At 59.7% G+C, this 20,451-nt stretch overlaps 1 protein-coding gene across 4 annotated transcripts in view; it reads left to right on the plus strand.

The window, feature by feature from the left end:
• Nucleotides 1-3,076: 3,076 nt before the first annotated feature.
• LOC102524042 (potassium inwardly rectifying channel subfamily J member 12) overlaps nt 3,077-20,451 on the plus strand; it is a 34,988-nt gene continuing 17,613 nt past the window's right edge. For 2 of the 4 annotated variants that reach the window (XM_032499078.1, XM_032499077.1), the window contains exon 1: nt 3,078-3,670. The gene's annotated coding sequence lies outside the window, so the exon portion shown is untranslated. Of the gene's footprint in view, nt 3,671-13,661; nt 13,816-20,451 lie in introns of all 4 variants that reach the window. The other 2 variants (XM_032499080.1, XM_032499079.1) reach the window with 2 other exon arrangements.

The raw sequence follows: 20,451 nt of genomic DNA on the forward strand, positions 1-20,451 counted from the left end.
AGCCCAGCAGAAGAGCCAAGCTAGTGCTGTCCAAGGCCTGGATGGCCGACCAGTGTGTCTGGAACAGGGAGGCTGAGGATGGTGGGCACCGGGACTTTGGCTCTTATGCCTGCCCTGGCATGCCATGAGCCTGTTTTATGAGGGAGAACCCTGGGCAGGCTCCTGGGAGGAGGCAGCCCTCGAGGGGCTACGGCTGGGAGGAGTCTGGGGAGCATCAGGGCAGCAGCCCACGGGGCGGGGCAAAGAGACACCTGTGAGGGACCGTCAAGTTTCCACATCTCGGTGATTAATTTATGGTGGTATTGTCATATTAAGAGCATTATAAGAGCTAGCAGCTCTGACCCTGCTGCCCACTCAGACCAGCAAACTCCAGCCCTCAGGGCCCCCTGCGCACCCCAACCCTGCTCCTCTCAGCTTTGTGGCCTTGGAAGCAGCCACCTGTCTCTGGGCCTCACTTTCCTCAAATGAAGATGTGGCTCCACATGGGCCAACGGGCTCTTTGGCCTCCTGGGCTGTGGCTCTGAGAATGCTCAGGTCAGCAGAAGTTTCCTGAACAGCTACTGTGTGCCCCTCCCGCCCCCCGCCGCTCCCTGGAGGGGAGAGAAAGAATTTCAGAGTAAGGGCGAACCAGGCACACTCAGAGCGTGCTGGGAAGGTACGTCGGTACCAGAACTGCTGTGTGCAGGACACCCAGCTCCCTGTAGGCTCATGTGAGGGGGTGATTTCACAGAGAAGGAAGTGGGACCTCACAGGGTACGTGTCCCCGCCTCCCCCACTTGGCCCCGCTCCACCTCCTTTCACACTAGAGGGAAGTGTGATGCCCCCACTCTGGCTGTGGGCTGTGGCCTGGGAGGGCCGTGAGTCCCTCTGCCCACAGACAGGGAGCCCACTGCCCCTCTGTGCCTCAGGCCCTGCGTCTGGAATGTGAGTGCCTCTCCTGCAGGGAAGCTGGCCCTCCACGTTGTCCCGCCAAGGGTTGTGTGGCCAGGGCCCAGAGCAGCTGCTGGGGGGTGTGACTAGGGTTAGGAATGGTGTTCCTGCCTAGCAGCTGGGGAGTGAGGCTCACGCCTCTGCAGGGCCTTCTTTGATGGGTGACCTTGGGCAAGACACTTGCTGTCTCTGTGAAATGGGTTTGATAATGGCTCTGGGGGAGGTTTGGGGCCCAGGGAGACAACTGGCTTGCCTTATGCTGACCCCCCTGGTGAGAAGCTGGGTGGGGTTATGTGTGTGTGGGACGGATGTTCTGGGGCTGAGGATGCCCTAGGCACGCCCCCTTGTCCCAAGAGCTGCCAGAATCCTAGACACAAGTTTGCCCCAAGGTGCTCCTATCTTTTCCCAGCCAAGACTCTTTGCTGGAGCCATCTCCAAGCTGGGGACTCACCGTGGGGTCTCACAGGAGGGGTGTCTTGGGGCTCCTTCCTCCCAGGGTGGAGCTTTGTCCGCTTATCTTCTGGGGAACCGGGTGGGGGTGGGGTGGGGAGCTGAGTCACTTCCCTCCTTGGTCACTCTGAGGGAGAAGGAGGAAAAGTTTCTGAGAGCTTGTAGTCCCCTGGGAGGCTGGTCTCTGAGGAGAAAACCAGGACACCATGTACCAGTCAGGGGCAGAGTGGTGGCGTTGGGTTGGAACCTTCCAGGATGCCCCTTCCCTCCGCTGCAGCCCTTAGTGGCCAGCAAGGCAAGGGGGCAGGGGCTCATTCTGGGGACAGACCTGGCTCAGGTCCTGGCTCCACCATCGGTAGCTCTGTGATGGACAAGTGCTCCTTAACTTGTGAAGCAGGGCTGGTGACAATGAAATGATTCTAGTGTCTCGCTTTACCGAGTGTTCAGTCAGTGTTAACTGCTCTGCCCAGCCGTGAGCTGGGCCTGGTGCTTTCGGCATACTCTGCACTCACCACTGCTGCATGAGGGAGCGTCCTTGCTTGATGGGCGGGCGGGGAAGGTAAGACGTGGAGAGATGAAGTGACCTGCCTCCACAGCTGGACAGAGAGCGGATTCATTCAGACCCTGGGCAGCCCAAGGTGAATTCTCTGGGTGGCCTAGGCCAGGCCAAACCCACCAGCTGCCTGGGGCTGGGAGCCTGGGGCTGGTGGGGCCTGCAGACCGCTCTGTCTGAGCTGCCAGCAGTCTGGGCGGTGGCCAGGAAGCCGTCCTCCTTGGTTAGAACCCTGCAGCCGGTCTTCCTGCTGTGCAGATACATAATTATATTTCACATTAAAGGGGAAGCTGGAGGCTGAGGGGCCAGGGAGCCCTTTGAGGCTTGTGCTCTGGGCACAAACCTGCCTCCTTGGCCCAATTCTGTGGGCCCGGAACTGGGCAAGGGGTCAGAGTGGTGATAAAATGGGGTCTCCCTAGGCCAAGGCCTAGCCGGGCAGGTCTGTCTGCCAGAATGAAAGGCCTGGCTCTGCCGAAGGCTGAGAGCTCTGAGGCCCAGACAATAGGCCCCAGGAGGCTTGGAGGGCAGGGCGCCTGGCACAGACTGGGAAGAGGCAGAGGCAGGGGTGGCAAGAGAAGAGGGTCACATAGGGGTCAGGTCCACAGAGAAAGAGAGGGGAGGGGGTGGGAGGAGCACAAAGAGAAAACAGGAGATGGGAAAAGCCGAACAGCGCAAGATGAGGAGGAGAGAGATGCTATTAAAGAGGAGGAAATGTGTGTGTCCTAGTGTTTATGCCTGGTGTGCAACGGGAAAGGATTCCATGGGAATGTACAAGCTGGGATCTGTGTGCACGTGTGCACACCTGAAGCTGCCACCCTGCACGAGCATGTGTGAGTGTGTATGCACCTGTGCACCTGCAGCCATCATGCATGTCACGGCACGCATTTTGCATGTGTGGATGCAGACGCATGAGCTAGTGTACTTGGCTGTGTGCACACGTGTGTGCAGTATTTCCTTGCCTGTGTGTGTGCGTGTCCCTGGGAGAACATGCTTGTGTGTGTACACGCGCGCGCGCGCGCACGCCCCAGTGCGCAAGTGGCTGGCAGTGTGTGTGTGGTGGCGGGGTGGGCCGGGGCTGGGGGACGGCCGGCTAGGCCTGGGCCGGGGTGGGCGGGGGCAGCGGCGGCGGCGGCGCCGCGCGGAGCGGGCGTGCTCTCGGCGGAGAGTTAGAGTTGTTGCCGAGCTGGGTTCTGGTGAGAGCGGGGCGCGGAGCTGGGTGCGCGCCGAGCCTCAGCCTCCCGCCGCCTCCTCGCCCTCCATTCCTCTCTCCCCGCCTTCTCTGGGCCTCGCCGCTGCCACCGCCTCCCTGGGAACCGTAGCCGAGGGCGAGGGGCTGGAGCGGCCGGAGCGGCCGGGGCGGCCGGAGCGGGCGGGGAGGCGCGGGGCGCCGGGGCATAGGGAGCGCGCCCAGCCCAGCCCGGGATCAGATAACAGCCGGCGGGGGAGGGGGTGGACCAGCAGCACTCACAGCCGGACGGAGGGACGGACGCCAGCCGCGCCGGCCAGAGCGAGCGCCCCGCGGCCGGGGGCGCCGTCCAGGCGCGCGCCCCGGACCCGTGGCTGGACTGGGGCGATTGGCGCCCCGGACCGACGCGCCCCTCAGCATGGAGCGCCCCCGGGGTCTGCCCTGAGGCGGCGGCGGCGGCGATGCAGCCAGCGCAGCAGCTGCTTGGGCCAGGAACGGCCGCCCGGAGCTCGGAGGACGTGGAGCGCACCGCGCCCGGGGCGCTGACCGAGGTAAGTGCGCGGGGGCTCGTCTCCATCTCCCCGCAGGCCCCCTCCCCGGCCGCGCGAGCACGAGGTGGTGCTGCAACAAGGAAGGTGGAGGGGCAGGGTTTGTTCGTCCTGTCGTTTTCTGATTTTTTTTTTTTTTCCTCCCTTGGTGAGCTATCGGAGAAAATGCTGACTGCGAGCTTTTCTTCCCTGCCATGTCTCCGGCTACCGCCACCAGGGAACTTTGCTCCTTGCTAACCTTCGTCCTGGGGGCACTCCGGGAAACTTTGAGGCGCCCTCGGCCCCTCTCTGGACGACTTGCATGAGTGGGCTCGGGAGGGAGTGTGGGGAGGCACTTTCGCGCTCGGCATCAGTCCTATGCGTGACCTTCTCGGAGACCCCGGACTGGAGTCTGCGTGCCGAGGGGAGCGCAGACTACGATCGGCCGGGAAAATGCTCCCAGGCCAGAGAGCTGCGGGTCCTTGCCTTGAAGTCCCTTCTGGTTCCCACCTCCTGTGCTCTAATGGAGTAAAAATATTCTGGAAATGGTGTTCTCCGCTAGCGAGTGAGCCAGCCGAAGAATCCAGCCGCACCTTTTTTTTTTTTTTTTTTTTTTGCTTTTAGAAGTCGGCCTTGATCGCGGAGGGGGTGGTCCTTTGGCTGAGAAGCCCCGCGGGTTTCAGGCCTGGGGTCCCCTCTACATGCCTACGTCTGCTCTGAATGTCCTAGGGCGTCGTGGGGAGCGGCGCCGGGCGGGGAACCAGGGGCTCGCTGGAAGCACAGCTGGATGGAGAGCTCCTGCGGGGCTTCAGATGGGCGCTGAGGCCGGAGCCCGTGTCTGTGTTCCTGTTCTGATGGACCGTACACATGTCATGTGAATATTTAAAAGCCTGTGTTCAGAACGGGAGGTCACAGGAAAGTGTGTCTTTGAAGGTGGGCTTTGGTTCTGGGAGGGTCTCCCGCTTCCCCAAAGCCTGGATCTGCTGGTACTGGGGCCACCCTGCTCCCTGCTGCCCAGGCAGCTCTTCACCCGGGAGCCCAGAGCCGCCTGCGACTGTTGCTACTTTCTCCTTTGCTCCCTGCGCCCAGGCTAGAGCCCTGGAATAAAGTGCTGGGGACCTCCTGCCCCTCACAGCTGAGACTGGGAACCCCGGGTCCCAAGCTCCAGCTCTTGGGGAGCGCAGAGGCACCCACACGCTGCCGCCGCTGAAATCAGCAGCCGCCTCCTTGAAGGTGCGAAGGTGTGAACCCAGAAGGTGGTGCCTCTGGCCTACACCTCACCCCCCTCCCTAGGTGCCAGAGGAAGGCCTGGCCCGGCACTACCCGCCAGGACCCCAACCTCACCTGGTGCTAGTTTGCTCCTTTGCAGCCTCATTGCAGGTCTCTGTCTGGACCCCCACCACGTGGCTGGAGAGGGTCAGGGAGGGGAGGGCTGTGGAGCCAGTAGGGATCGTGGTCTTTTTGTGGCATACTCCCTCCTTGTGCTGGGACCCTCCTGGAAACTCCTCAGCCAAGTCCGCCCCTCCCCTCCAGCTAGGGGACTGCATATTGGCAGCCCCAAGCCTTGGAAGGGCTCCCATCATGTGGGGCCAAGACCCCTGAAGGGTCAGAGGGGTCAGAGCAGCGTGCAGAGCAGAGGGGGAGGCACTTGCTTGAGCACCCTTGGGGGCAAGAAGGGGACTCCTGGCTGAACAACAGGGAGGTCTGTCTTCTGCACTGGTGTCCTGCTGAGAGCACGCACTGGGCACTCTGTAAATGCTGGGTGTTGGCACAGACCTGGCAGATGTGAACTGCCAGCCCTGGACCACCTGCTTGTGCCCGTGTCTCCAGGTGAGAGCACAGCAGAGCCCCCTCCAAGCCCTGAAGGGGAAGGGGGCAGAGCCTACGTTTGTCAGTCTGTGCCCGGACCCCCCACCCATGCCGAACCGCTCCGTCAGACCCCCATAGGGCTCGGGTTGCTCAGGAGGGGACCTCCTGAGGTGTGTGCCCTGGGGAAGGATGTTCAGTGAGCTGTGCTGTGCTGGGAGAAGTGGTGCCCCGGGAGGGGCAGGGTCTTGCCCAAAGCCACACAGCAAATCAGGGGTTTGAGCGGAAGCCTCCACCTAGCTCTCCCCAGGCCAGAGGGCTGCCCTGCCAGATTTCCTGTCCTGGGGCGTGGTGTCCCTCCTTTCAGGTCTGCCCAAAGCGGGACCAGGTGACACTGGTGGCCCTGAGACAGTGAAACAACAGTGACAGCAGTGAAAACAGTAACGACTGTCGGGGGCAGCAGTGCCCTGCGCTGCACAGCAGTGCGACCGGCTTTGCCGTGGGCAGCATCCTCTGGCCTCTGATGCCCTGGGCCACAGCTGGCAGCACCAAGCATGGTACCCGGAGGCCTTGGCACAGCCTCTGGGGTGGAAGCAACTGCACTGTCACTCCCAGCCACCTCTGTGGCCCTCATCTGGCTCCGGGCTGGAGGCTGCTGGAGCCCCCTCGGAGCCAGCCTGATGCCACCCTCAGCCCCGCCACTCCCAGCTCAGGCTGGGCCATCCCTCCGACAGGTGAGGCTGGTGCCTGTTGCTGGGCACCTGCCTGGCCTTTGCTGTGAGTGACGGCTGGGCACACCTGTCCCTCCCCTGGGGCTGCAGCTGGAGCCCTGCCTCGAGCTGGCCTGGAGCTGGCCTGGAGGAGACGCTGGGAGGAATGCAGCTCCTGGGCAGCAGGAGGGGTAGAGGCTGGGCTGGCCTCTCCAAAGGTGTGGTGGGTACGGGCTCAGTCCACGGGCTCAGTCCACAGGACGGCTGCTCCAGGGGAATTTGGCAGTGTGATAGGGAGGCAGCCAGGGAAAGGCCAAAGATGAAAGAATGCCAGCCTGAAACTGGGCCGCGGGCAGGGCAGGAGGCCCGGAGGCTTCAGAGGAGCCGTGGGGGTGGGGGTGGGGTGGGGATGAGGGGCAGGGCTCAGGCAGGCGGGTTTTCCAGAGGATCTGGGGCTGAGGGCAGGGTTGGAGCCCTTGCTGGGCACTGGCTGAGGGCCCAGCACTCTGCCCAGCTGATTTAATTTCCTAATGGTCTGCCGGTGCAGAGGGTGGCAGTAGCTCTGTGAGGCCCAGGGAGGCGCTGGGAGAGACCGAAGCCTGTGCCCCTCTGACCCAGAGCCCTGGTGCTTTCCCAGGGACAGAACTGCATCTTCCCTCATCCCACAGGCACCCTGCCTAGGTGCATTTGCATGCCAGGCTGGCTGTGGGGGTTGTCTGGATGGCATCCCCTCCTGCCCCGACCCAGGGCTGGTCCCCACAGGCCCTGGTGCCTGCCTGCCATCCCAGTTCCCTGGCTGCGGGGTCCTCGGGACCTCCTGAAGCATGGCATGCAGTAGGTGCTCAGTAAATGTCTGGTGGGCCTGGGTCCGGGCTGCCGTCTCTGCCTCAGGGGCCTCAGTGGCAGCTGTGGTGGGCTGTGAGCTTCTGGGGTGGAGACCCTCGTGCCCGCTGCCCTCCTCTGGCCCCAGTGCAGGGTCTGGCATACAGAAGACGCTTAATAAATGGCTACTGAATAAATGGAGATCTGGCCCTTGCCCTCAAAGGCCTCATCGTCTTGGAGGAGACTTTAGGGCAGACAAGTAGGGTGAGTGAGGCTGGTGGTCCGACTGGCCGAGGCACGGCTCTTGGACCCCAGTTTATCATCTGTGAAGTGAGATCGAAGCCCCAGGTGGGGAGGCTTCCGAGAGTACCGAGGAAGGGCGGGTAGAAATGTGAGCCTCTGTGTGTGCCTCTGGGGGGCTCAACAGAATGGGGTGTGGAAGGGGGGGTGCATGAAGGAGAGCGGGTGAGCATGTGTGATGCCAGAACCTGGGAGATCTGTCATCCAGTCCAGTCCTTGGACACGTGGGGAGACAGGCCCAGAGAGGGCAGGCCAGGCGTCTGCAGTGAAAGAGGGCCTCCCACTCCTGGCGTGTCCTCTATATCCCCCACCCTACCTCCTCCACTCACCCCACTGATGGTCCACAGCCAGGTCTTCCTGCCCAGCTGCTGAAGTGGCAGCTGCAAAGCATCGTGAGGCTGCGGGGCCCTGGCCCCCTGAGCAGCCTTCAGCCCTGCAGCACCCAGGAGCAGTTCCATTTGCGTGGCCTCCAGTCCCCAGTCTCAGGCTCAGGACCCTCCTCACCCTGGTCCTCGGGGCCCTGCAGTCTGGTCCTCATTGCTACCTGTGCTTCCCACTGCTCTCTTCCTCCCCTCAGGCCACCCTGTGTCCCTCCTTGCTGAGCCTGCTCCTGCCCCAGGGACTTTGCACTTGCCGCGCCCACTTCCTCCAACAGTCTTCTCCAGATCTCCACTCAGCCACCTCCCTTATCACCTTCAGGTCTGCCCAGGTGCTACCTCCTCCATGAGGCCCCTTCAGCTTCCCTGGGTGACACGGCGGCCTTCCCTTCCCCACATCCTTCTCCTGCTTTCTCCTTCGTAGAACTGAATGCCTGCTGCCACGTTGAGTTTTATCTTGTTTACTGTCTGTGTCCCTTGGAACATAAGCACCTTGAGTGCAGGGGTTTTGCTGTGGTTCGTTCACAGCTGTGTCCCCAGCATCTGCAGCAGGACCCAGGGTGCGGTCGGTGCTCAGTACACCCACGGGGGATGGTGGGGTTGAGCCACCTATGTGGTGCTTGGCACAGAGTGAGTGCCCAGCAGCCCTGGAAGCCAGAGTGACTGTCCCATTCAGAGATGAGGAAACCAAGCCTTATTTGACATCTCTGTGCCGGAATCGTGGAGGTTGTCTGTCGAGGACAGAGCCGGCATTCTGACCTCTTCTGAGGGCCCTTGGCCTGTCACCTGAGTAAGCCCTGCTGTGCCCCTGGGAGTCAGCCTGCTTCCAGCTCAGGGCATTTCCACCGCAACGGTGAGGGCAGAAGCCTTCGCGGCACAGACCCACCCGAGCAAACTGAGGCACGGGACTCAGCGCTCGGCCAACCTCCTGGTGGCGGCGAGGTCACTGTCTTGCTTTCCTGCCCACTGAACATTTTCAGAGGACTGTTGGCCCTTTGTGTCGGGGTCAGTGTGTTTCACCTCCACTGTCCAGTCTCTTTCTTGAACATGGCACCCAACTTTAAATATTTCTTTTTTTAATTTGCCATTTTCAACCTTAGCAGCTTCCTACTTGTGGAAGGAACCTATGTGCTCTCTTGTTGGCAAAGCATAGCCCCTTCTGTTCTCTTGGGGGCTCCTCATCACCTCTGACACTTCGGGCTCGCTCCCCCTCTGGGGTGAGCAGATGATTCCAGGGCTGGGCCTTGACCAGGCGCCTTCCAGGCCACCTAGGGCAGGCTCTGTCTCCTGAGCTCACCTCCGAGGAGAACCAGAGCTCGTCTGTGGCTGACGCCCCCGCCTGGAGGGGTGTCCTGAGAGAGAGGACAGTACGCCATCCCCGCTGTGGGGTGGCAGCCCTTGGCCCGAGAGGGATGCCCCAGACCGAGGTGGCACAGCTCTCTAGAAGCAAGGTGGGAGCAGCAGTGAGACCCTCTGCCCCCAGAAGCCTCCCCACAGTTGTTTGCAGGTTTACCCAGGAGGCTGGGGCTGGGAGGAGGGAGCCTGTGGGGATGGGGGTGCCCAGCTCTGTGCGTGTGTGTGTGTGTGTGTGTTAGGCTGTGTGCCCCCGACTCCTGCCCACCTCCTCCTCCTTCCAGCTGCAGCCCAAGCCCCTTGAGTTGGCGGCTCCAGCCCTGCAATTCTCTGGCACTTAAAGCAAAAATAAATCACTGCCAGCAGCTGGCGTTCTGGGTGGTAGAGCCCGCCACCCCCCGGCCCTGACCCTGTGCCTCAGGGCTCTTGGTTCCAGGCCAAGCCGGGCCAGGCTTCCACTCAGGCCTGTGGGGGCCTGAGGAGGACTAGGGGGCTGAGGGGGCCTGGCTCTTCACAGCACTAGAGGTTGGCAAGGCCCAGAGAACGCGGGGCCTGGCTGGATGGACGCCTGGGCCCCCGAGGGAGCTGGTATTCTGGGCCGCGGCCTTGTGGAAGCTGGGCTGGACAGGGCCCTGGGACCCCCTTTACACGACGCCTTCAGGAGCAGCCCCTGGACGTCTCTTTTCTTGCTGGCCTCTCCCTTCCCTTCTCAGAGAGCCCTGGAGGTCTTGGCCTGTTGCGTATCCGTGACACAGGCTGTGAGGATGTCAGACTTCTAGTGTTACTCCATGTCCCTGTGCTTTGGCCTGTGCCGGGGCCGGGGGCTGAGAGCTGGTCTGGCTGGTGGGGGAGGACAAAGGAACAGTGAACACAGAGTTTGTCATGTTCTCCAGTTGATTATTCCAGTTTTTAATACTAGAGTGCTACGCGCTCATGGTCAAGTATTGAACAGTTGTAAGTATATAAAGTGAATTTCTTCTCTCAAACCCTGTTTCCGCCTCTCGCCATCCCAAAGCTTTATGCTCCTGAGATCACCATCATTAGAGGACCTTACAGACTGTCTGAGTGCTTAACAAACGTGTGAAGGCAGCTATGTAAACGTGCCAGCGTCTGAGCTCCCCCCCCCCCCCCCGTTTCCCTTTTGGCTTTCTCTCCTCACTCTATCACTCTGTCTCCACTGGGGCCCCAGTGCCCTGAATCCGGGGGCGTCATATTCTCCTTCGATGGCCGTTGGGTTGAGGGCTGAGTCACAGAGTCTCCAGACCATGAATCTTGGCCGTGGAGTCTGTGAACTCACTAAGCCACTCAATTCCCGGGTAATGGATTCTCTGAGTCGCGGAGTTCCGGCCCCTTTGAGACAGAGCCTGGAATTGTAGACTTGGCTCTATCCCCTGGGAATTCTGGTTCCGAGGGTCCGGGGTGGAGCCTGGGAATCTACAATTTTCAGTCTCCTCAGCAGTGCAGCCGCAGCCCAGCCACTGTCGGGAGGTCCCATCCCCTCTGGGCCTCAGGGACCACCCAGCCCAGTGCAGACCAGTAAGGCGGGTGCTGTGCTTGGACACGCAGGGATGGCTCTCACCAGTCACTGCTCCCTGAAGGTCCTCAGACGGGGGCCAGCCTCTGTCGGGGACTTGGAGCCCCCTCCATCTCTGTGCTTCTTCATGTTGGGTGCCAGCGCTGTCACCCCAGCGCCTGGTTTGAGAGGAGTCAGAGGGACCGTCCCTGCCTCGCCGCCTAGGGCCCCATGGAAAGTGTCTGAGAAGGGAGTGCATCGCCCGGGCGCTCTTCCCGAGCCTCAGTTCCCCCATTTGTGGTGCCGACGTGAGCATCACACCCCCATTTGGCCACCTGTTTTCTCACATCTTTTCAGCTTCAGCTCTGCGGTCAGGGCAGCACAGGGTGGCTTCCTCTCTCACTGCCCCCAGCTCCTCTGCTGTGCAGGCCGGAGGTTCAACCATGCTGGGCCTCAAGCTGTCGGCAGCACCTGCCCGGCTGGGCCAGGCAGGTCCCCCTGGGCCCCGAGAGCCTCTAGGACCACAGGAGGTGACGCCTCCAGAAGTCCCCGGGGCGGCCTCAGTGTGGCCGAGCCCCTCCCTGGGGGCTTTGTAACAGAAGAGACCCCAGCCACCCTCTTCCTTTGCTCTGCTGGCCCTGCCAGCCACAGCCTCCCGGCTCCGTGGGACCTGGCCCCAGTCCCACAGCAGATGCCCTGGCCCTGAAGCTCCAGAGCCAGGTGACCAGGATCTCGGTCCTGTCCTGACCCTGCTGCCTTCCTGGTGGGTCTCTGGGGTCCTCCACTCACTCTGCCACAGGGCAAGCATGGGATCGGAGGGGAGCAGGACCCCCGGGAGCTGTGACCGAGCCTCTGGTGTCAGTCTGCTCAGCTCTGCGCTGCGTGGGGTAGCGGTCCCGGGGGACAGGCCGTCAGCCAGGTCCAGAGGAGGAAACAGGCCGGACAACGGGGAGCAGATCGTGCCCTGCACTACTGTCTCATGGCCGCCAGGACAAGTCACCACAGACTGGGGGCTTAAAGCAACACGGACTTACTGTCCTCAGTCCTGGAGGCCAGAGTCTGGAATCAGGATGTAAGCAGATGCTTTCTCCTGGAAGCTCTGGGGAGAGTCTGTTCCAGGCCTCCCTCCCGCTGCTGGGGCTGCTAGCATTCCCTGGGCTTCCTCGACTTGTAGACACGCGCCCCCAGCCTCTGCCTGTGTCTCCACGTGGCCCTCTCCCATGTCTCTCCTCTGCTCTCGTGAGGACACTGGTCACTGGATTTAGGGCCATCCTTATCTAGGGCGGCCTCACCTCCAGACCCTTAGCTTAGTTATGTCTACAAAGACCCGTTATCTGAATAAGGTCACATTCACAGGTGTTGGGGGGACATGTATTTTTGAGGGGAGCTGTCACTCAACCCATCACACATGGTCACCTTGGATATGCTGCCCTGTCTTTATTTTTTAAGAAAAAAAATATTTTTTTTGCATCTTGGAGATACAGGCATATGTGTTTGTTCTCTGCTACTTACCAGCTGTGTGTCCCTGGGCAGGTTGCTTGACTGTTCTGGGTCTCAGTTTGCTCATCTGCAAAATGGAGGTATTAATGGCCCTTCCCCCCACTGGGTTGCTGGGACCAGTTGAAGGAGATGCACCGCCCTGGGGCAGGGAGAGGTGTCGCAGAGGACACCTTTTATGAGTACTTCAGCCGGCACATTGGTTCTGAAATCAACCTGGCTGGATTTCTGTTTCGTGAGCCTGCCCCATTCCGAGGCTCACAGCGCTGCTGCGGACCCCTGGACACCGAGGTCCTCCTGCAGGGCCATCCAAGGGAAGGTTCTGGAAGTGGCCCTGCTGGGGCTAAGGGCTTGTACCTTTGTGACTTGAAGAGCTGTGCCCGCCAGGGGTGACCCAGCTCTGCCCCTCGGAGCGTGGAGCCTGGCTGGTGGCCTGCTGCGCTGTCACCCAGACCCTACCAGTCCCATCTGATGCGCAGGCTCCCCTTCAGGGGCTTCACCTGCATGTCTCTTGTTTTGGAGCCAGTGGAGCATCTGCTCACGTGAAAACCCCTTTCTCCCCTCTCCTTTCTTGCAGCTGCCAGCACAGCTTATTTCTCTGATCCTCACCCTGCCCCCAGGTTGGGGTCTCTGAGTTGGGTGGGCGCCCCTGCCATGTATGGGGCTCTTTCTCACCCTAGTGGGTCCTCGTGGCTATGCCCCAGGGACAGGGCGCAGGTGCCCTAACTCCAGACACTGAAACTGAGGCTCAAAGAAGCCACATGGCCGGTTTCTTGGTTTCCCTGAAAGCTCGCTGTCACGGGGGGGAGGGGGCTGGCTTTCACTCCTGCGGGCCCCCGTGCCCTGGCCCTGTCCCTGGGCTGCCAGGGAACGTCCCTCTGGACACGGCTGGTACACTACAGAATGGCTGCGATCCCCTGGCCTGTGGCCACGTGACCCTGGGGGCCTGGGGGCCTGGGCCCCTCCCTTGGTTCCCGGTGACCATCAGGACACTTTGGGGGCTTCAGCAAAATGCCTGCCTTGATGGTGAGTCCAGCAGCCTGTGGTGTCACTGGGTGCGTTTACTTCTCAGGGAGTGCTGTGATGTTTCGCTGAGACTTGGCATCCAGAAATAATAACAAAAATACCTGTTTACTCCACGTCTTCTGGGCCAGGCGCTGCGCTCGGTGCTTTCCTGAACATTGTCTCATTTAATACTCAAACCGTCCTGGCGGGCAGAGAGCAGGGCTTAAGAAACCTAGGGAGGCAGGGCCCAAAGTGCACTTGAACCCAGACCGAGAAGCCCATGTTTGGGCCTCGGTCCCTCCAGAGGCACGGGGCCCTTTAAGGAGGCCACGGGCCCTGCCAGGCTCTCCCTCTGGGGAGGCCTAGACCTGGGCTGAAGATCCAGGAGGTGCAGTGTTGGACATGAGCCAGGGTTGCCTGGATTTAAATGCCTGGATTTAAATGGGGCTGCCCTCCACCAACTTGCTGTGTGACTCCAGGCAAGCAGCTTTACCTCTCTGAGCCTCACTTCCCTACTCTGAGAAATGGGACTAAGTCTGCCCCATTCAAATTGTGATTCTGTGTGCCAGGTGTTAGGACTACTTCAGAAGTCTAGATGATGGAGGGTTTTCAGAGTTCCATCCATTTTACAGGTGGAGAAACTGAGGTCCCAGGAGGGGGACCTGTGGCCCTCCATCCCCTGTGACCTCAGCCACGGGACATGGGGCTGGTCCAGGCTCCTGCATTTGTGCCCCACAGACTAGGACAGAAAGACAGATCACTGTCTGAGCACCGCTGTGGCTGGAGGTATGTGCAAGGGAGGGGCTTAGGCCAAGGCCCTACTGCAGCTCTCAGGATGCAGGTCATGCCCCTTCATCCATTTGGGAGGCAGAGGTGGGGCTGGCATCTCTCCATCAGCCCCCGTGGTTGTGCTGTGCTTCTGTGGATGTGGAGAGTGGGAACCTGGGTCTGTCCACACACCTGTTGGTGAGTGTGCTCAGTGGCCCAGGATGTGAGGCTGCAGTTTTGCTGGATGGGGAGGCCATTCATTCTCTCACCTCTGTAACTGTGGACCAAAGTTAAGGGAATCTATGTGGCCTGAGTAGAAGTCTCTGCAGAGGGCAGGGGCTCTGGGGCTGGCGGAGCAGAGAAGGCTCCCAGAGGAGGGGGCTTAGGCCCTGGCCCCATGGAGGTAGCACCAGTGCCTCCCAGGGTGAGTGTCCAGCCATCCTAGTCCCCTGGCCCCTGCCTCTCGGATGTACAGGAAACAGGACCTAAAGGACATGAACCCCTGAGTCCACTTACAGCCTCTGCTGCTTGGGGTAGCCCCTTGGCCTCATGGACCCTCTCACTCCAGACCCCACCTCCAAGCTTGGGGTTCTGGTCCTCCCTCTCCATCCCAGAACCTGCCCTCTTGGTCCTGAGGCCCCGGACCCTCAGCCAACAGTGCAGCCTACTCTTTACTGAGAAAATCAGAGGGGGGACCTCCGCTTGCTCCCACCGCAGCTCCCACCTCCGGGCACCGGCGTCCCTCACCATGCCTTCCTCCCTTTCCTGTGGATGGATTGTTATCCCCCGTCACTTAGCCCCCCACCCTCACCTATCCGAGGCCATCGCCGTGGTGAGTCTCCCTTTTCCTGCAAGACACTTCTCTAGACCCTGCACCTGGTCCTTCCACAAGTGCTCACTGGGGGCCTACTGGGGGCCGGCACCTCCTCCAGGTGCCAGAACAGTCCAGGGGACAAAACAAAGCCCTGCCGACATCCACTTGTAATGAAGATTCTCAGTGAACTAGGAATAGAGGGAAACTTTCTCAGCTTGGTAAGGACGCCTATAAGGACATCACACTGTACGGTGGGAAACTCAGCTCCAGGATCAGGAACGAGGCCGGCCCCCCTCACCACTCCTTCCCAGCATCGTGCTAGAAGTCCTGGCTAATGAGATAAGACAAGAAAAGGAAATAAAAGGCATACAGATTGGGGAGGAAGACATAAAAATGTCTCTATTCGTGGATTATATGATCATTTATGTAGAAAAATTTGAGAAAAATCGACAAAACTCCTGGAGCTAGTAAGCAGCTACAGCAAGGTTGCAGGATACAAGGTTAGTATACAAGAGTCAGTCACTTTCCTGTATACCAGCAATAAAGAAGTGGAATTTGAAATTAAAATCCAATACCGTTTACATTAGCACCCCCCAAAATAAACTACTTAGGTATAAATCCAACAAAACTCTGATGAAGGAAGTCAAAGAACTATTCCATGTACATGGAAAGGAAGACTCAGTGTTGTTAGGTGTCCACCCTTCCCAACCTGATCTGTGGATTCAGTGCAGCCCAGTGAAAATCCCAGGAAGTTATTTTATGGATATTGACAAACTAATCCTAAAGTTTATGTGGAAAGGAGGCGAAAAACCTGGAACAGTCGACACAACACTGAAGGAGAAGAACAAAGTTTTAGGACTGACACTAACTGACTTAAAGACTTACTATGAAGCTACAGTAATCAAGACAGTGTGGGACTGGCAAACGAACAGACAGACAGATCAATGGAGCAGAATAGAAAGCCCAGAAATAGACCCGCCCAAATATAGTCAACTGTTCTTTGACAAAGGAGCAAAGGCAATACAGCAGAACAGGATAGTCTTTTCAACAAAGGGCGCTGGGACAACTGGACATATGCATGCAAAGAAGTTAATCTTAGACATAGACCTGCCTCCTTTCACAAAAATTAACTCAGTGGATCATACATGGGTACATAAATGTAAAACACAAAGCTGTAAAACTCCTAGGAGATAATGAGAAACTGGATGACCTTGGGTGTGGTAATGCCTTTTTAGATACAATATCAAAGACATGATCCACGAAAGATAATTGACACACTGGACATCATTAAACTTAAAAACTTCTACTCTGGGACGGATGTTACCAAGAGAATTAGAGGACAGACTACATACTGGAAGAAACTACTTGCGGAAGACACATCTGATCAATGGCTGTTACCCAAAATACACGAAGAACTCTTAAAGTGCAACAACAGGGAACAAGTAACAAATGGCCAGTAGGAAACAGTCCTGAGCAGACACTTCAGCCAGGAAGACACACAGATGGCAAGTACACGCCTGAAAAGATGCCCCACGTCATTGTCCTCAGTGAAACGCAAACCAAAACGAGACGCCATGACACACCTGTAAGTGGCTGGCGGTGACGTGGAGCAGCAGAAACTTAGCTCACTGCTGGGGTGGGTGCAGAGCGGTAGTCACTTTGGAAGACAGTTTGGCAGTTTCTTAGAAAGCTAAACATACTCTTACCATGTGGTGCAGCCATGATGCCACTTGGTGTTTACCCAAGGAAGTTGAGAACTTACATCCACACAAAAACTGGCACATGGATATTTGTAGCAGCTTTATTCATTATGGCCAGAACTTGGAAGCAAACAAGATGTTCTTCAGTAGGTGAAGAGATAAACTGGTCCATCCTGACAATGGAGTATCTTCCAGCACTAAAAGGAAATGAGCTATCTAGCCATGGAAAGACCCAGAAGAACCCTAAATGCATCTACTAAGTGAAAGAAGCCAGTCCTAATGGGCTACGTGCTGTCTGATTCCAACCCTGTGGCATTCTGGGAAGGGCAGTGTTTACCCCTCGTGTCCCATTCTATTGACGAATGTTTGGGGGGCTGCACACGTAGGGTCAGGGGGCACATGGGCACTCTGCACCCTCCCCTCAATTTTGTTGTAAACCTAAAATTGCTCTAAGAAATACTCTTGAGAAAAAAAAGAGCCCCTGCCCTCAGTGTCAGTAGAGTCCTGAGTCAGTGACCGCAGGGCATGTGCTAGGGACAGGGCACTGAGCAGAGTCCTGCGTGGAATCGGGGGTGGGGGTGATTCTGGAGGGAGGAGGATCCCGTGGGGGACGGGGCTGACCAGGTTCAAGGACAGTGTGAGGACAGAGCAGCCGGGCTGGGCCGTGAGCGAGAGCCTGGTGGGGCCGCCGTGCCGAGTGCTGGGTGGTCCATCTTCCCCTGTCTGCTCGGCTGTGAGGGGCTGGGCTTAGGTTTGTCAGGCTGCAGTTGGGTTCATGTCTCTCTTCATGTGTCTCCTCCAAGAATCAATCACAGAGAACCGGGTGATCTGGGTCGAGTGGCCGTGCACGCCTGGCCGGGCTCATCCCGAAGCGCCTTCCCACCCCTTCCTGCGTGGCAGGACTTCCGTGGAGCAGGCCTGTGTCCTGGGTGTGAGACAGGAGTCACAGGCTGTCCCAGGGTCCCGGCAGCCGGGCACACAGTAGGCGCTTAGCGTGTGCTCACTCGAGGGTCACAGAGGTGGATGTGTGTCCAGTCCCGAAGGCCTGGGCTCCCCAGGGAAGGGTGCCTGCTGCGTGAGGACGGAAAGGCAGGCAGGAGACAGACCCCCCCCCACACCCCCAGAGGCTGCGGCTGCTCCCCCAGCTGCTCCCCCACCCTCTAATCAGCCTGTCAGCACTGAGGAGCCGGCGGGAGTCCCTCCTCAGGGCTGCGCCCCCCCGGAGGCTGGGTTTGGAGGGGGTCCAAGCCACCTGGCTCTCTTTGGTGGGGGTGCTGGTGCTATAGGAGTGGGGGGGCCTCATGAACCCCAGACTCCTTTTTCCCTCCCCAGGGGGTGGGGCTGGGACCAGCCGTGTAGATGCGGTCAGTCTGTCTGAGTGGCAGACAGTATAGACATGTGTGGGTGGTGAGGGGTGCTGTGGTCGTACAGGGGCCCTGCCTGTGTGGAGGGCACGTGTCTGATCATGTGAGCAGGTGTGAGAGTGCAGTGCTGTTGGTGTGGGCAGCACACGTGAGTTTGGGCCCCACTGCCCCTTGCTCTATGCTCGGACCCTCAGTAACTTCTGGACCCTTCTGCCCACCCACCACTCTCTGAGGAGGAGCTGAAGCTGCTTCCAGGCCAGGGCTGGATTTTTGGTCTGTGTGTCCTTCGCTGCCTCCCACGCCATCGCCCTGCCGCGCTCCCGGCATCCCCCCAGCTTCCAGGTTCTCTGGCTCACCTGTCTCCCTGCCCCACCTGGCTGGAGGGAGCACAAGCTCCTGGGTCTCAGGAAAGGGCGTCTCCTGGAAGTTTGTGCTGCTTCAGACCCTCATGGGTATGGACACATTGCCTTCTCTATGTGACCCCCAGAAGGTGACCCCCATTTACAGAGAGGTTTAAGGATTTTCTGGAGCCCCAGGTGCTCCCTGAGCCCCAGTCCAGGAGTCTGGCTGCAACTGACAGGGCAGCCCTCAGAAGCACAGCTTCAGTGCCCTGGGCAGCCCGCCCCACATCCCTGGCTGCTCTCAGGGCCGGCTCCTCGCTGCCCTTCCTGTGGGCACAGTCCCTGCAGTTCCCTACCTGTGTGCAAGGCCTGGGTGCCTTTTCATTCATGCTCTTGGGTCCAACACTGTCCAATGGCCATGAATCTGGTGCTGGGCCCTTTCATGCCCCTCTGAGGGCTTCAGACCCCTGTCTGGGTTGAGCTGCCAGGAGGAGGTGGCGGCCTGAGTGGCGGGAGGCTGGTGGACCCTGGGCCACTGGGGCCTCTCCACCCCTTCCTTCCACAGCTGCTTGCTGAGTGTTCCCTCTGCCAGGGGCTGGCCTTGCCTTAGTTCCCCCACAACCCATTATACAGATGAGGCCATAGTGGCCCAGAGAGCATAGTCCAGTCCCACGAGTCTGATGGTGGCCACCACGCTGAGCACCGAGGCCCCTCATTTGGGCTGGTGGCTAGCAGAACATGGCTTTTCCAAGCTCTGGGCTGCAGCTGCCGCTCAGGATCAGGGGCCATCCCCACTGCAGGGCGTTGCTGGTCACTAGCGCTGGCCTCTCCTGCCACCCCATAGGCTGGAGCAGAGGAGGGAGGTGGGGTCTGGGCTGCAGCCAACACGAAGTCGCCAGCATTCAGAGGCCACCTCCCCGTGCTTCAGTTTCCTCTTTGTACAAGTACAATACCTCTCTCGTAGGACTCTTAAGAGGCTTAAATGAGAGCATAGCATCTGGGTAAAGTCCTCGGGCCCTGGGCCTGTCCTGCCGTGGGTGCCCCGGAAACAGACACTCACTCCTGGCTCTGTGCTGGGTGACTCCAGGGATGCGTCAGAGCTGGGTGCTCGGGCCTCGAGGCCGGGAGTGAGGGGTGCCTCGTGTGGTCAGGGCTGTGACGGAGACAAACCCAGGGGCCCCAGACCTTGCCTGAGGTGTAAGCCAGAAGTTAGCTGGCAGTGGGCACCCTGCAGGTGGGGAGTGCTGGGGGTTCAGTGTTGCCAGAGGTTGAACCACCAGAAAAGGTTTTCTTTCCAGAAACCCCAGGCCTTGCTGGAGCCACAGGAAAAGGGCGCCTGGAAATGCCTGAGGACTCCTGGGGCTGGCAGGCCTGGACACAGGCCAAGAGAACACAGTGTGGCCAGTGCTGGAACGGGTGGGCCCTCTCCCGCCCTACCCCCGGTGCCCGGCGCAGAGGTGCTGGTGCTGCTAGCACAGTGGCGGTGGTAACATTCCTGCACACCAGGCATGGTTCTGAACTCTTGATGGGTGCACTGACCCTCACAAGGGCCACGTCTTCCGGCCCCCAAGTTACAGATGGGGACCTGAGGCCTGCAGGTGACGTGAGCTGCCCAAGGCCTTGCCACACCTGAGCAGCGGAGCTGCGATTTGAACACAGTCAGTGCACAGGCCGGGGGGAGAATGGGAGGGAGTTGTGGCTTCAGCTGAGGTGGGGGTGAGTGGGTGGGGCCCTCTCAGGGTCCCCCGCGGGCACAGGCAAGGGTGTTGCTCAGAGGTGCCAGCCGCCCTGGCCTTGGTGTCGCGATGCTGTGAGGGACTGTTTGGCTCGCAAGTGCTTGCTGAGGCCAGAGGTTGAGGCTGCACTCTCCTGGAGAGCCCTGCGGGGAGGGTGTGGCGTCCTCGGCTGACAGGGACACTGAGGCTCACAGGGGGCCACTGGGTGCATGAGACACGCAACCAGGGTGTCAGAGTTGGGATTTGGACCCAGAGTGGGCAAAGCCCATGCAGCTCTGTGTTTAAGCAGGGAGACTGCTTCAAGCTTTGCAAACGATGTGGGTGCCGACCGCTGGGGCCATTTGCTGGGCGATCACTGCAGGAAGGCCCCGTGCTGGGCGCCGAGTCTCAGTGCTCACTCCACCCTCAGAGGGGGTGTCAGTGCCCATCTTACAGATGAGGACACTGATAAGGCCCTGAGAGGGGGCCATGGTGCCCTGTGGCAGCCAGGGTTCCAGCCACCTTGTTTCCCGGAGTCTCAGGAGAAGCCAGGGGTTATGGGATGCCCAGGGGGTGGGCAGGGGCTCCAGGATTCCCCAGTCCAGTGTCGATGTGGGTGGGTGAGGGGCCCCTTCTCTGTGGGGGTGACAAGAGGTCAGCCCTGGGATTTGAGGGCCCTTCACGCTTGTCCCTGTGCTGACAGCTGGGTCCTTGGAGGTA

This window comes from Camelus ferus, chromosome 16 (assembly GCF_009834535.1).
Source record: "Camelus ferus isolate YT-003-E chromosome 16, BCGSAC_Cfer_1.0, whole genome shotgun sequence".
Taxonomy (NCBI): Eukaryota; Metazoa; Chordata; class Mammalia; order Artiodactyla; family Camelidae; genus Camelus; species Camelus ferus.